The sequence below is a fragment of the Schistocerca cancellata genome, chromosome 4 (assembly GCF_023864275.1).
Source record: "Schistocerca cancellata isolate TAMUIC-IGC-003103 chromosome 4, iqSchCanc2.1, whole genome shotgun sequence".
NCBI classification, from domain to species: domain Eukaryota; kingdom Metazoa; phylum Arthropoda; class Insecta; order Orthoptera; family Acrididae; genus Schistocerca; species Schistocerca cancellata.
Window position 1 is genome coordinate 368803904 of NC_064629.1, and position 14086 is coordinate 368817989.

The 14086-nt window shown below is 44.4% G+C and overlaps 1 protein-coding gene and 1 non-coding gene across 2 annotated transcripts in view; both read right to left on the reverse strand.

The window, feature by feature from the left end:
- LOC126185208 (membrane-associated guanylate kinase, WW and PDZ domain-containing protein 1) overlaps positions 1 to 14086 on the reverse strand; it is a 392577-nt gene that overhangs the window by 307825 nt on the left and 70666 nt on the right. The window lies entirely within an intron of this gene.
- On the reverse strand, positions 8670 to 8743 carry Trnat-ugu (transfer RNA threonine (anticodon UGU)). Its single transcript has one exon. It is a non-coding gene; the product is annotated as a tRNA-Thr (tRNA).

The window sequence follows — 14086 nt, forward strand, 5'->3', positions numbered from 1 at the left end:
CACCGCCAGTTGGCCCAATTGAAGGAAGGTAATTTTGACTTCTGTGCTTGTGTTGACATGCGACTCATTGCTCTACAGTACTAGCATCAAGCACATCAGTACGTAGCATCAACAGGTTAGTGTTCATCACGAACGTGGTTTTGCCGTCAGTGCAACGCTTACAAATGCGGAGTTGGCAGATGCCCATTTGATGTATGGATTAGCACGGGGCAATAGCCGTGGCGCGGTACGTTTGTATCGAGACAGATTTCCAGAATGAAGGTGTCCCGACAGGAAGACGTTCGAAGCAATTGATCGGCGTCTTAGGGAGCACGGAACATTCCAGCCTATGACTCGCGACTGGGGAAGACCTAGAACGACGAGGACACCTGCAATGGACGAGGCAATTCTTCGTGCAGTTGACGATAACCCTAATGTCAGTGTCAGAGGAGTTGCTGCTGTACAAGGTAACGTTGACCACGTCACTGTATGGAGAGTGCTACGGGAGAACCAGTTGTTTCCGTTCCATTTACAGCGTGTGCAGGCACTATCAGCAGCTGATTGGCCTCCACGGGTACACTTCTGCGAATGCTTCATCCAACAATGTGTCAATTCTCATTTCAGTGCAAATGTTCTCTTTACGGATGAGGCTTCATTCCAACGTGATCAAATTGTAAATTTTCACAATCAACATGTGTGGGCTGACGAGAATCCGCACGCAATTGTGCAATCACGTCGTCAACACAGATTTTCTGTGAACATTTGGGCAGGCATTGTTGGTGATGTCTTGATTGGGCCCCATGTTCTTCCACCTACGCTCAATGGAGCACGTTATCACGATTTCATACGGGATACTCTACCTGTGCTGCTAGTAAACATGTGCCTTTACAAGTACGACACAACATGTGGTTCATGCACGATGGAGCTTCTGCACATTTCAGTCGAAGTGTTCGTACGCTTCTCAACAACAGATTCGGTGACCGATGGATTGGTAGAGGCGGACCAATTCTATGGCCTCCACGGTCTCCTGACCTCAACCCCCTTGACTTTCATTTATGAGGACATTTGAAAGCTCTTGTCTACGCAACCCTGGTACCAAATGTAGAGACTCTGTGTGCTCGTATTGTGGACGGCTGTGATACAATACGCCATTCTCCAGGGCTGCATCAGCGCATCAGGGATTCCATGCGACGGAGGGTGGATGCACGTATCCTCGCTAACGGAGGTCATTTTGAACATTTCCTGTAACAAAGTGTTTGAAGTCACGCTGGTACTTTCTTTTGCTGTGTGTTTCAATTCCATGATTAATGTGATTTGAAGAGAAGTAATAAAATGTGCTCTAACATGAAAAGTAAGCGTTTTCGGACACATGTCCACAAAACATATTTTCTTTCTTTGTGTGTGAGGAATGTTTCCTGAAAGTTTGGCCGTACCTTTTTTTAACACCCTGTATATACAGACGTTATGTGAACCGTATGACATTCAAGGAAAGCATTATTTAAGTTGATATCCTGTTGTGCACAGAAGTCTTAATTTATCTTACCTGGATATGCGTCGTAAATGTTGATGTACTGAATAAATTGTGACTGAACTGTTATCTCGGAGTTTTAGTATAATTAAATACTTAGTGGTCATCCTGTTATGCAGCTTCCTTGAATATGGAGTACGATGACTCAGGAATAGGAAAGCTTTTGCAGATCTATAAGATTGACATGGATGCTGTACTCATTGAACCAACCAAGTGCTAAAGATTTTGTTTCTCCACAGTCTGGAAATATGTCTGAAAAGTGACCACCAACAAACAATAAAAAGCAGATAGTGTTTGGCAGGTTAACGACTTCCTAGCGTAACAAGCAAGGGATAAGCACGATCACATGTGGCAGTCATAATTCTTATGCTTCACATGTGATTGATGGCTGAATCACATTGGATTTATGTAACTGTCTTGCCAGTGCTTTCAGAATAATGAATGAACAGCATACCGAAGTCCCTTTACTCGAACGCCAAATGGTTTTCCCTCGTGTTGCTGCCGTCCCTTCAGCTTCAGTTTCAGAACCACACACACATCGCAACAACGGAGAGAAAAACTGGCCTACGGGAACGACTGAACAACTACACTCACAACCACCTTTGTGTTTCACAACCACCTTTGTGTCCTCCATATCAATATAAGGAGGGAAGTAGGTAGGTAGTTCCAGTTCTGACGTTCTTAGGTCATCCATGATGTCATCGATGAGACATCTGATACGCCCACCTTCCACCCCTCTGACCAAAGTCCTACTTACAAAATGGCGGTAAAATTCAAACTTGGTAGGAAATTCAAAAATTGGCAGCATTTCTCCTACTCCTATGACGTCACTGTGGAAGTGGGGTAGTTGTCCTAATGATAAATTGCCAGGAAATTCAAAAATTCCAAGATGGTGCATTGTTATGCTGATGGAAGTAGGTCACTTTTGCTAAATATAGAATTCAAAATAGCCCTGGGTTTTTCTGCGCTGTCACTCTGGAAGTAGTGCTATTGTTCTAAGTACAGAATCCCCTACAATACTGGCACAGACTTTATGACATCGGAATCCAAGATGCTAGTAGGAAGAGAAGTACCCAGTCCGCTCACCTACTCAACATGTTTTCCCCTAGCTGTAATTCGCTCTGATGCGTCTGGCTATTTATAACATTCAGGTCAGTTTAAAATTCACGATGCCCATTGGCGTCATACAGATACAACTTCTCCCAAGTTTAAAGTTCAATTGTCCTAAGTTTGGATCTGACCACTTGTGCTATACCAGCAGGTCACGTGTTCTAAATACAGAATACATTATGTCACACATGCTGCTTGTCTTAAGTGAAACAATTGCCCCTCTGACATTACAGTTTAAACAATTATCATCCTACGTTGTTTTGGAACTGACTTTTCCTAACTTGAGAACTGTATAGGTGTCACTAACATGTGTAGTAGGAATATGACAGGAACAATTGTCTCTTTATTTATTTAAGGAAACAGCACACTGGAGAAAGAGTCCGGCTGCTTAGCTGAGTGGTAACGTGCTTACCTACCATGCTGCAGCTGCGGGTTCGATTCCCGTCGGGTTTGGAGATTTTCTCCGTTCGTGGAATGGGGGTCGTGTTGTCGTCATCATCGCCGACACGCAAGTCGCCCATTGTGGCGTCGACTGAAATAAGACTTGCAGCTCGGCGGCCGAACTTCCCTGGATGAGGCCTCCCGGACATCAATCCCACACGTGAATTTCCTTCTTTAGTGGAGAAAGAGCCCGTTCCACCTCCACATCATCGCGAGCCTCGCACTTGCTGTATCGCACCGCTGGCCGCGAATAGCAGAGAGCAGGCTGCGCCAGGCACATTACTGCCGCTGCCAGTGTCACATCACGTCCTTTGCAGCTAAACGTAGAGGAAAGTTCAAATTTAAAAGCAGTTTCACGCTTGTTTTTAGTATATTATTATAGCTTCCAACGGTGGTGCTGTTTCGCTCAGTGAACTTGGCGGTGTTTCCTCTTGTCTTAGTTCCCGGCCTGAACGCCCATCAACATAGTAAGCTGCTGTGCGGTTCTAAAATTACAGTAGGGTGAGTTCTGAATCGCGTAACCCGCTGTGGCGCGGTATTCAGCCCTTATCGACAACAGGAGACTGACAAAATCTGCCCGCTTTCTGAACTGGCTAACTGGCCAGTGCAAACTTCTATCGCTTAGCTGAAAGTGGCTTGCTACACGGGACGAAGTGGCCCACTGGAGCATCTAGCAGTCAACTGCAAGTACAGCATGGGCAGTGTAACTGTCTGAGGCTCACGGCATAGCACTGTCTCTCGGCGGCAAAGGGCGTAAAGTGACACTAGCGGCGGCAGAAATATGCCTGGTCCAGCCTGCTCTTTACGGTGATTCGTGGCCGGCGGTGCGCCACATTAACTGCGGAGGCTCGTGATGGTGGTGATAGAGGTGGCGTGAGGCTCTTCCTCCAGCGAGCTGTTTCTTTAAATAAATAAAGACGCAATTGTTCCTGTCCTATTCCTGCTGCGCATGATGGTGACTCCAATACAGTTCTAAAGTTAGGACAAATCAGCTCCAAAACAATGTAGGGTGATAATTGTTTAAACTATGACGTTGGAGGGACAATTTGTTTCACTGACGACAAAGAGTTTGTGTGACATCAGGAATTCTGCACGTGACCTCTCAGTATAAAACAAGTGATCAGATGCAAACTGGACTCTTAACTTAGGAGGAGCAGTGTCTGTGTGACGTCAGTAACCGTTCTGAATTCTACAAGTGACCTGACTGCTATAAATAGCCAAACACGTCAGAGTGAATAATAGCTTGTGGAAAAAGTCAGCAGACTGATTACTTCCCTTTCTCCTAGCATCTTAGATTCTGACATCACAGAGCCTGTTCCAGTATCCCACCCTTACTTCCTCAGTGACAACACAGCAGTGGGGGACAACCCTGTCTATTATTGAATACCCCACTAAGTTTGAATTTCTAGCCATTTTATACATAGGGAAACTGGCCTTTGTCAAGGGGTGGAGGGGGTGGGGTGGGGAAATCTGGTGACTCATCAGCACGCCAGACTGGGTTCTACATACCGAGGCACATGTCAGATTGCATTTTAGACGAGGCTGTTTCTTATGTTCCTTCTCTCTAAAACCACGAAGCAGCGACATGAGACAATCTCCCTCGATATACTAGCTGTGTATAATGTTACGAATACAACATCTAGTTGGCTCGGTGGTTGATTTGGGGGCATATCCATGGATTATGGGCCGCCAGTATAAAAAATGATGGCACCAGAAACTCCTCAAGACCTGAAACGAACAGACGCTGACGGTTCATAGGGGTGACAAACTGTAGGACCTTGAAATAGGTCGGTTATAATTTGTGGCCTGGGTGCAAACCAAGGGAGGGTGGGGGTTTTGGTGGGCGTGAAGGCACGGGAAAACAGGTAATTCCAACTGAGAATGAGTGACAGGGGGATAAATGCCCCTCATATGCAAAAAAAATAGAATATGTTGTGTGATGAGGAAATGGTTGAATGACCAAGACTTGGTACCAACTGAACAGCGGAACTAAAGAGGGAAAGATCCTCACTCTGGCAAGGAGACTATCTCCACAACGAAGTCTGGAAGGCACCAGTGGCCAGTCAGACTCCACACTGATGGACTGGGTCTACTGATTGCAAAGCTGAAGGCACCAGTGAACCATTAACCATAACCACACTTTAACAAAATAAATACTGAGAGCCATAATTTAATGAATTATTTCATTTGACTACCAGTTTCAGTCTCCTTGGCACCATCTTCAGGCCCCTATACAGTCTGTGCTATCATAGTGATCACTAATTTCAACTGGCTACCGTAGATTTCTGAAACTTCTCCACAGATGTGGACTCACCACACTTCGTTAGAGGTGTTCTCTCCCGAAGCTCTGCTACGTCATGTGGTAGAGGCGGTACATGCAACACATCTTTAATGTGTCCCCACACAAAAAAGTCACACGAAGTGAGATTTGGTGATCGGGGAGGCCATTTCATGAACTCCAACACACAGGAAGCTCGCTCCGCACCTGAACTCGCCATGCTTGCGACTAGCGCTGACTATCGGCAAATTACCAAACTACGCTGTGGTGGTATACATGGAAAAAAACACTTTCAGGGTTTCTCTTCAAAATGAGATATGTATGATATCTGTACAAAGTTTGGTTCTTGTGCAATAAATAATTGAAAGTGTTCCTGGACTTTATGTACACCCTGTACTAACTTCATTCCACACTTTAGGTCCACCGTGAAGTGGAATGGCATACGACCAAAGCATACGCACCGGAAACACCTAATGGATGGTGGGATGTAAGATTTTACATCACAACTACACACCATAACTACCTTTTTCTAGGAGAACTTTCCCTTCAATGGCTAAAATGAAAGCGTCTATACCTGTTCCACTGTCCATAGGATTTTATTATACACGCCAAACAGAATATACACCTCACCATTCCAGGTCAGTCCATAGCTACTAATTTGTCTGGCGCACACTGTCTTGGACCATATTCAAAGTATTATATGGGGCAATGGTCACTGATAGGTCAGCCATTCCTGTGTGAATATTTGTAGATTGTGCAGAAGATGAAGTTTTAATCAGTATTGATCCTTGGCGCATTTTACCCTATGACTCAACGTCTCCAAATAATATTCTCAATGCGTTCCACAAAGAACAATGGTTTCGTTGCAATATAAGTATTTCCGTCTGTTCCAGTACATACCTGGTATTAAGTTGTTTCATTCCCAATCGTCTGGATTGTTCCTCTTAACACAGGGTAGCCAGGGTAGGGAAAGCAGTTACTTGCAACTCTCCATACTGAAATTCCTGATGAGATGGCTAGGTCAAAATGGCCATAGTTTTGGTTTAATTTGGTACGTTTCATGTGCAGAACGTCTCTCTTGATGCAACTCACTCCGATCAATGGCTCCCCCACAGGCGCCAGCCAGCCTCAGCAAAGATCATTTGTTGTGGTCACTGCTGGGAGTCCTGATGCCCCAGGAAGATGGCCATCTACTCCTTGGCGTGCATGGGGGTCTAGCAGCTTGGATATCAGCAGCGTGAGCCCTGTGTTGTCAGCAGCTCTACCGAAAGGATACATAACAACCCCTCTATGTCGGATTGCCGACCACATTGGCTATTAAGTACGCATATGGTACTACGCAGTTGTGCCACTAAATAGCGCGTTCTCCCCAATTGGTCTACAGCACAGAAAAAAAAATCTTGATAATGATAGTCATACTCAAAAGGGGATGATGTAAAGTAAATGAACGAACATGTCGAGAAAGGAATAAAGAACCTAGGAAATAGCTGGGTCAACATCAAAGACTGGCATAATGAGAAAGTAAATAAGCGAAGGAAGGAGAGCTGGAAATGAAAGATTTGCAGCACGAGAAACGAAGCAGGTGCTCCAATAGCTTGGGACGCGCATGTTCACCATGCACGTACTCACCAAAGAGTCGCGAGCTCCCTGAGGGTTGCAGCCTTGAATAAAATAGGGTGCACCATCTACTACGCGAAGCGAAATGAAGCAGTAAAGACAAGGTGTTTCCTCAGAGTCTGGATAGTGATGCAGACTATTTTTCTATATATAAAGATATGAGCTGTGCTTAACTTCGTTGAAAATACAGGGTGACAATTGTTGAACTATATGTAAAAAAACGTAAATTAGTAACAAACTATGGCGTGCACACACTTTATTCAACATGTGTCACTACAGATATTCGGATTTAGCTTATGACATATTTGATATGCCTACCATCACTGCGATGATACGGCGCAGACGAATAGCGATATTCTGTATGATCCACTGAAGGGTCGGAACATCGATGCCGTCGATGAATGGCTGTTTTCAGATCAGCAATGGTTTTAGGATTTTTGCTGTACACCTTATCTTTAATATAGCCCCACATAAAGGAGTCGCATGTGTTCAGATCCGGAGAATATGGCGGCTAATCGAGGCCCATGCCAGTAGCCTCTTGGTACCCCAGAGACAGAATGCGGTCCCCAAAGTGCTCCTCCAGTATATCAAACACTCTCCTGCTTCGCTGGGGTATAGCCCTGCATTGCATAAACCACAGCTTGTCGAAATCAGGGTCACTTTGGATAATGGGGATGAAATCATCTACCAAAACCTTCATGTACCATTAGGTAGTCACCGTGCCATCAAGGAATATCGCACCGATTATTGCTTGACTGGACACTGCACACCACACAGTCACATGTTGAGGGTAGAGAGACTTCTCGATCGCGCAATGCGCCAGTTCTGTTTATTGACGAACCCATCCAAATGAAAGTGGGCTTCATCGCTAAACCAAACAAAGCACATACTAATTCCCATCACACCCCGTGGCCAACCGTGCAGTTTGAACCTCCTAACGCAAACCGTTCAGAAGTTATGACGATTTTATTTGACATAGTTCAATAATTTTCACTCGGTATTAACATACCATAGGAAAACCAGATTGAGTATATAATGATATTACATGCAACAACTACTATTTTCTACTACACAGAGGCAAACCATACTGATACACAGTCTGTGAAAGTTGGGAAATAATGTGTCTTGGGACATAGTCTCGGAAAGAAAATGATGGAAGGACTGCTAGTCTGATTGGACAGTGTTTCGTTCCTCCTTATCCAGTCAAGTTCCATCATATAGCATTCTTCCCGCCAAGCGACTGGACAAGGAAGAGTAATGTAACAGACCACCCAACCAGCCAACGGAAACCAAAGACAACTTTATTTCGAGAAGCCATGTGGGGTTTTGATGCTGTTCTCTCTGAATGCTTGTCAAGCATCTCTACATTTGCACCACCTCACTCAAGAGATGTAAGACGAGACTATTTCGGATCCCCTTTTTTGACCGTTCTCCCTGGCCTGTTATTTACACAATGTTCTTAGTTTATACTCGACAGCAAGACAAATACTGGAGTTTTCTTCTACCTCGTCAAACAGAAAAATTGTTCAAGTATGTTTTACAACAACGTTGACAAAAAGCTTTTTATATATATATGAAGACAGTGACTTGTTCTCGAAAGAACAGTTACTGTTGATGACCGTGCAGCTTTTCCCTGGAGTAAATGATGACTAACTGACAACCTCAGCTGCCGACAGGTGTTGTTGTTATACCTCGATGTTGACAGCTGAAAATGTGTGCCCCGACCGGGACTCGAACCCGGGATCTCCTGCTTACATGGCAGACGCTCTAGCCATCTGAGCCACCGAGGACACAGGTGAATAGCGCGACTGCAGGGACTTATCCCTTGCACGCTTCCCGTGAGACTCACATTCCCAACTGTCCACAATTCTACATATGTATTGTACCTTATAGACATTTGGCGATTCCCGTAAGAGTTTGGGCAACCTGTGCGCATTCACACAGACGGGAATCGCCAAAGCGTGCGCGAGTAATGAGTGGGTGGGCAAATGTCTATAAGGTACAATACATATGTAGAATTGTGGACAGTTGGGAATGTGAGTCTCACGGGAAGCGCGCAAGGGATAAGTCCCTGCAGTCGCGCTATTCACCTGTGTCCTCGGTGGCTCAGATGACTAGAGCGTCTGCCATGTAAGCAGGAGATCCCGGGTTCGAGTCCCGGTCGGGGCACACATTTTCAGCTGTCCACATCGAGATATAACAACACCTGTCGGCAGCTGAGGTTGTCAGTTAGTCATAATTTAAAAAGCTTTTTGTTGATAGCAGCTTTCCTCTCATAGCTCCGAACTTCATGCGCTCTATCCAAAACGACCCTTTACTTTGCATCTTCGAGGGGTGTTCGCCACATCAGAACTAGCAGTTTTCTTTTACAGGCATCACTCTCCATGCGTAGGCAGTTAGTTTCTTCAGTACGCTATTATTTGGCAGAACATTCACCAAAACCAATACCACGTGATAAACTCTATAATAACTTGTGTTTGGCGCAGTGCGCTAGACGTAACTGACATGAGTGTTCTACATAGTAAACGAGATGTCACTGGACAAATGATCATCATAGTCAATGACATGTATACTGGCAACAACATTACAGTGAACCTGTTTATCATGTCATATTAGTGCACCGCTATTTTTAACACAATACTTGTGTCTAACTCCGTGAGAAGTTTCACCTTAAATCGATCATCTCAATGGCAGTGGACATGTTGTTTACTACAGCCATGTTCTTGTGTTCTGCTGGAACCCATGTTCGCAATAATATTTACATAGTCCACTCCTATCATGATGCCTTTGACTACAACCACAGGTCTTATGAAATCCCAGCTGCTGTACTTCATGATATAATACTGCCCCCACCAGCCAACATCCTTGGCACGGTGCAGGTTTCAAACATCCGTTCGTCTGGATGACGGCATAGCTGGACACGACCGTCGACCTGATGGAACGAGAAATGAGATTCATCAGACCTGGCGGCACGTTTTCACTGATTCACGATCCAATATAGCTGATCCCATATCCACTGAAATCGTAATTAACGATATTGGGTCAACATGCGAATACATACGGCTCTTCTGCTGTGGAGTCCCGTGTACAATTTGCGCTGAACAGTGTGCTGCGAAACACTTGTGACTGCACCAGCAATGCATTATGTTGCCATATATATCACATATCGCCACCTATTCCGCTTTACAGATCACAGAAGCCTCTTATTTGACAGTCTGTGTCCGAAAACTTCTCGTCTACTTGTTTCACCGTCCTTCAACCACTTTTCATAGATGTTCACGACAGTAGCACGCGAACAATCGACCAGCTTCGCCATTTCCGAGATGCTTAAGGCAGGGCTATATCAATTTGCCCTTCCCCACTGGTGGCTAGAATGATTTATTAGCGAAGGTCATGTGGTGATTTTTCCACACGGCTGAGAACTGAAGACATAAAATGTGATGGCCAAACATTTCAGCACATCATCATTTGGTTAACTGAGAAAATACATACACTGACGTACGAAAACATTATAACCATTGCCCACTGAGTGATTAAATTCCGCCTTGGGGCATTACGGGCACCATGACGCGGCAAGGAAAGTACAGGGTGATCAAAAAGTCAGTATAAATTTGAAAACTGAGTAAATCACGGAATAATGTAGATAGAGAGGTAAAAATTGACACACATGCTTGGAATGACATGGGGTTTTATTACAACCAAAAAAATACAAACGTTCCAAAAAATGTCCGACAGATGGCGCTTCATCTGATCAGAATAGCAATAATTAGCATAACAAAGTAAGACAAGGTAAAGATGATGTTCTTTACAGGAAATGCTCAATATGTCCACCATCATTCGTCAACAATATCTGTAGTCGAGGAATAATGTTGTGAACAGCACTGTAAAGCATGTCCGGAGTTATGGTGAGGCATTCGCGTCGGATGTTGTCTTTCAGCATCCATAGAGATGTCGGTCGATCACGATACACTTGCGACTTCAGGTAACCCCAAAGCCAATAATCGCACGGACTGAGGTCTGGGGACCTGGGAGGCCAAGCATGACGAAAGTGGCGGCTGAGCACACGATCACCACCAAAAGATGCGCGCAAGAGACGTTTCACGCGTCTAGCAATATGGGGTGGAGCGCCATCCTGCATCGTACGTTCCAGCAAGTGTTTATCAGGCAGGCTGGGGATGATGCGATTCTGCAACATATCGGCGTGGCGTACCTCTCACCCGTCACGGTAGCAGTTTTGCTGTCCAGCGCCATCTGTCGGACATTTTGTGAACTTTTTTTTTGTTCTAATAAAACCCCATGTCATCCCAAGCATGTGTGTCAATTTTTACCTCTCTATCTACATTATTCAGTGGTTTATTAAGTTTTCACATTTATACTGACTTTTTGATCACCCTGTACTTTCCTTGCTGCGTCATGTGCCCGTAATGCTCCAAGGCGGAATTTAATCACGCAGTGGGCAATGGTTATAATGTTTTCGTACGTCAGTGTATGTATTTTCTCAATTAACCAAATGATAATGTGCTGAAATGTTGGACATCACATTTTATATGTCTTCAGTTCTCAGCCGTGTGGAAAAACCACCACATGAGCTTCGCTAAGAAAATCCGATACGAATTTTACTTTGGCCATGAACGGAACCCACTATTATCGATAGCGGCTTTAGTTATGTCCGTGGCGATTCATTTACCGCAATATCTGTGTAATTACGTACACGACAACTTTTTGTTATACTGTATTTCAAACTTTCACAATTCATTACTGGGCTAAGTGAAGTGACGTCGTGTTGATGTTCCGCCTAATGTGAACACACCGCCATTTTACGATGACGTCCTCTTTCGCTGCGCTGACGTTCAGTTTGTATTGACCTTTAGTCACGTTTGTTTTTTGTTGCGTCTCGTGCATTCCATCCGCTGGCAGAGGGTAAACGGCTAAACAGTAATTCGCTCGTCCACTGCCACTGAACGGATCAATATTCACGGGACTTGCCAGCCTAACGACGCAGTTCAAAGTCGGAAAATGGTCGGATACAAATATGCCACGACATATTAGTTTGCAGATAAGCGAGCACATAATTTTTTGTAAAACCGCAGTTTTCCAATTGACACGGAAGGGCAACATATGAACACAAACTACCAAACTTTCTGTTTCTGAATATTGCAATATGAAAGTAATCGGAAACAGAACGAACAAAACACACATTTGATATATTTGTCTAACACAGCATGTTACATAAAGACTACAAAGTAAGCAAATACACATTTATGTGACAAAGTTGAATGTACACACATACTTGATGCGAAGTTATCCTACAATGAGCAATGGCGAACGACTATAAGCTGAGTCTGTTATCTACCAGTGCGAAAAAAATATCGGTTATTTGATCGATTAAATTTCTTGCGTGCAGCTGCAGACACTATTTCACTCACTGACACACTTAGGAGACAAGTCGTGGGATAGCGACACGAATATATACAGATGGCGGTAGTATCGCGCAGACAAGGTACAAAAGGTCAGTGCATTGACCGTGCTGCCATTTGTACTCAGGTGGTTCATGTGAAAACGTATCCGACGTGCTTACGATCACAAGACTGGGATTAAAGGACTCTGAACGCAGAATGGTAGTCGGAGCTAGACGCATGTGACATTCCATCGTTAGGAAATGCAATACTCCGAGATCCACAGTGTCAAGAGTGTGCCAAGTACATCAAATATCAGGCATTACCTCCCACCAGGGGCAACACAATGGCCGACGGCCCTCACGTTTGCGTAGAGATGTCAGTGTTAGCAGACAAGCAACATTGCGCGAAACAACCGCAGAAGTCAATGTGGGACGTACAAAGAGCGTATCCGTTAGGACAGAGCGGCTACATTTGGCGTTAATGGGCTATGGCTGCAGACGACCAACGCGAGTGTCTTTGCTAACAGCACGACATCGCCTCCAGCGCCTCTCCCGGGCTTGTCACCACATCGGTTGAATTTTGGTGACTCGAAAACCGTGGCCAGGTCAGATGAGCTCCGATATCATTTGGTAAGAGCTGACAGTAGGGTTTGGGTGTGGCGCAGACCCCACGAAACCGTGGACCCAGGTTGTCAACAAGGCTAAGTACATCTGTTTAATGAAGCAGATACAAATTCGCTTGACGCATTTCTAAGAGCCAGTTTCCACTACTTCCGATCTGACTATGCAAGCGTAGACAAGCTGTGGTATGAATTCGAAGAAATAGTATCCATGGCAATTGAGATACACATCACATAAATTAGTAAGAGATGATACTGATCCCACATGATACACAAAACGGGTCAGAACACTGCTGCAGGTGCAACGGAGAAAGCATCCCAAGTTTAAAAGAACGCAAAATGCCTAAGACAGGTAAATTTTTACAGAAGCTCGAAATTTAGCGCGAACTTAATGCGAGATGATTTTTACAGTTTCCACAACGAAACTCTGTTTGCAAATCTGGCAGAAAACCCAAACAGATTCTGGTTATATGTGAAGTACACCAGTGACAAGTCGCAATCAATGCCTTCACTGCGCGATAACGGTGATGTAACGATGACAGCGCCACTACAGCAGGTTACTAAACGCTGTTTTCCGAAAGTACGAAAGATCTGTACCTAGACTGAAAAGTTGTGCAAGTCACACCAATACCCAAGAAAAGAAATTGAGTTATCCGATGAATTACAGACCCATTCACTAAAGGCGATTTGCAGTAGGAGTTCGGAACAGATACTTTGTTCGAACCTTATGAATGACCTCGAAGAAAACGATTTAGTGACAAACAGTCAGCACGGATTCAGAGAATATCGTTCTAGTAAAACACAACTAGCTCTTTATTCTCACAAATGTCAAACTGATTCCATAGTTTTACCTTTCCATAAGACTATCGAAACCGTTTCTCACAAGCGCCTTCTAATCGAATTGCGTGCCTAAGGAGTATTGCCTCAGTTGTGCGACTGGATTCGTGATTTTCTGTCAGAATGATCACAGTTCGTAGTAACGGACGGAAAGTCATTTAAATAAACGACACAGAAGACAATCTGAGCAGCCTCTTACACTGTTTGCAGATGATGCAGGCATTTACCATACTGTAAAGTCATCAAACCATCAAAATCAATTGCAAAATTATTTAGAC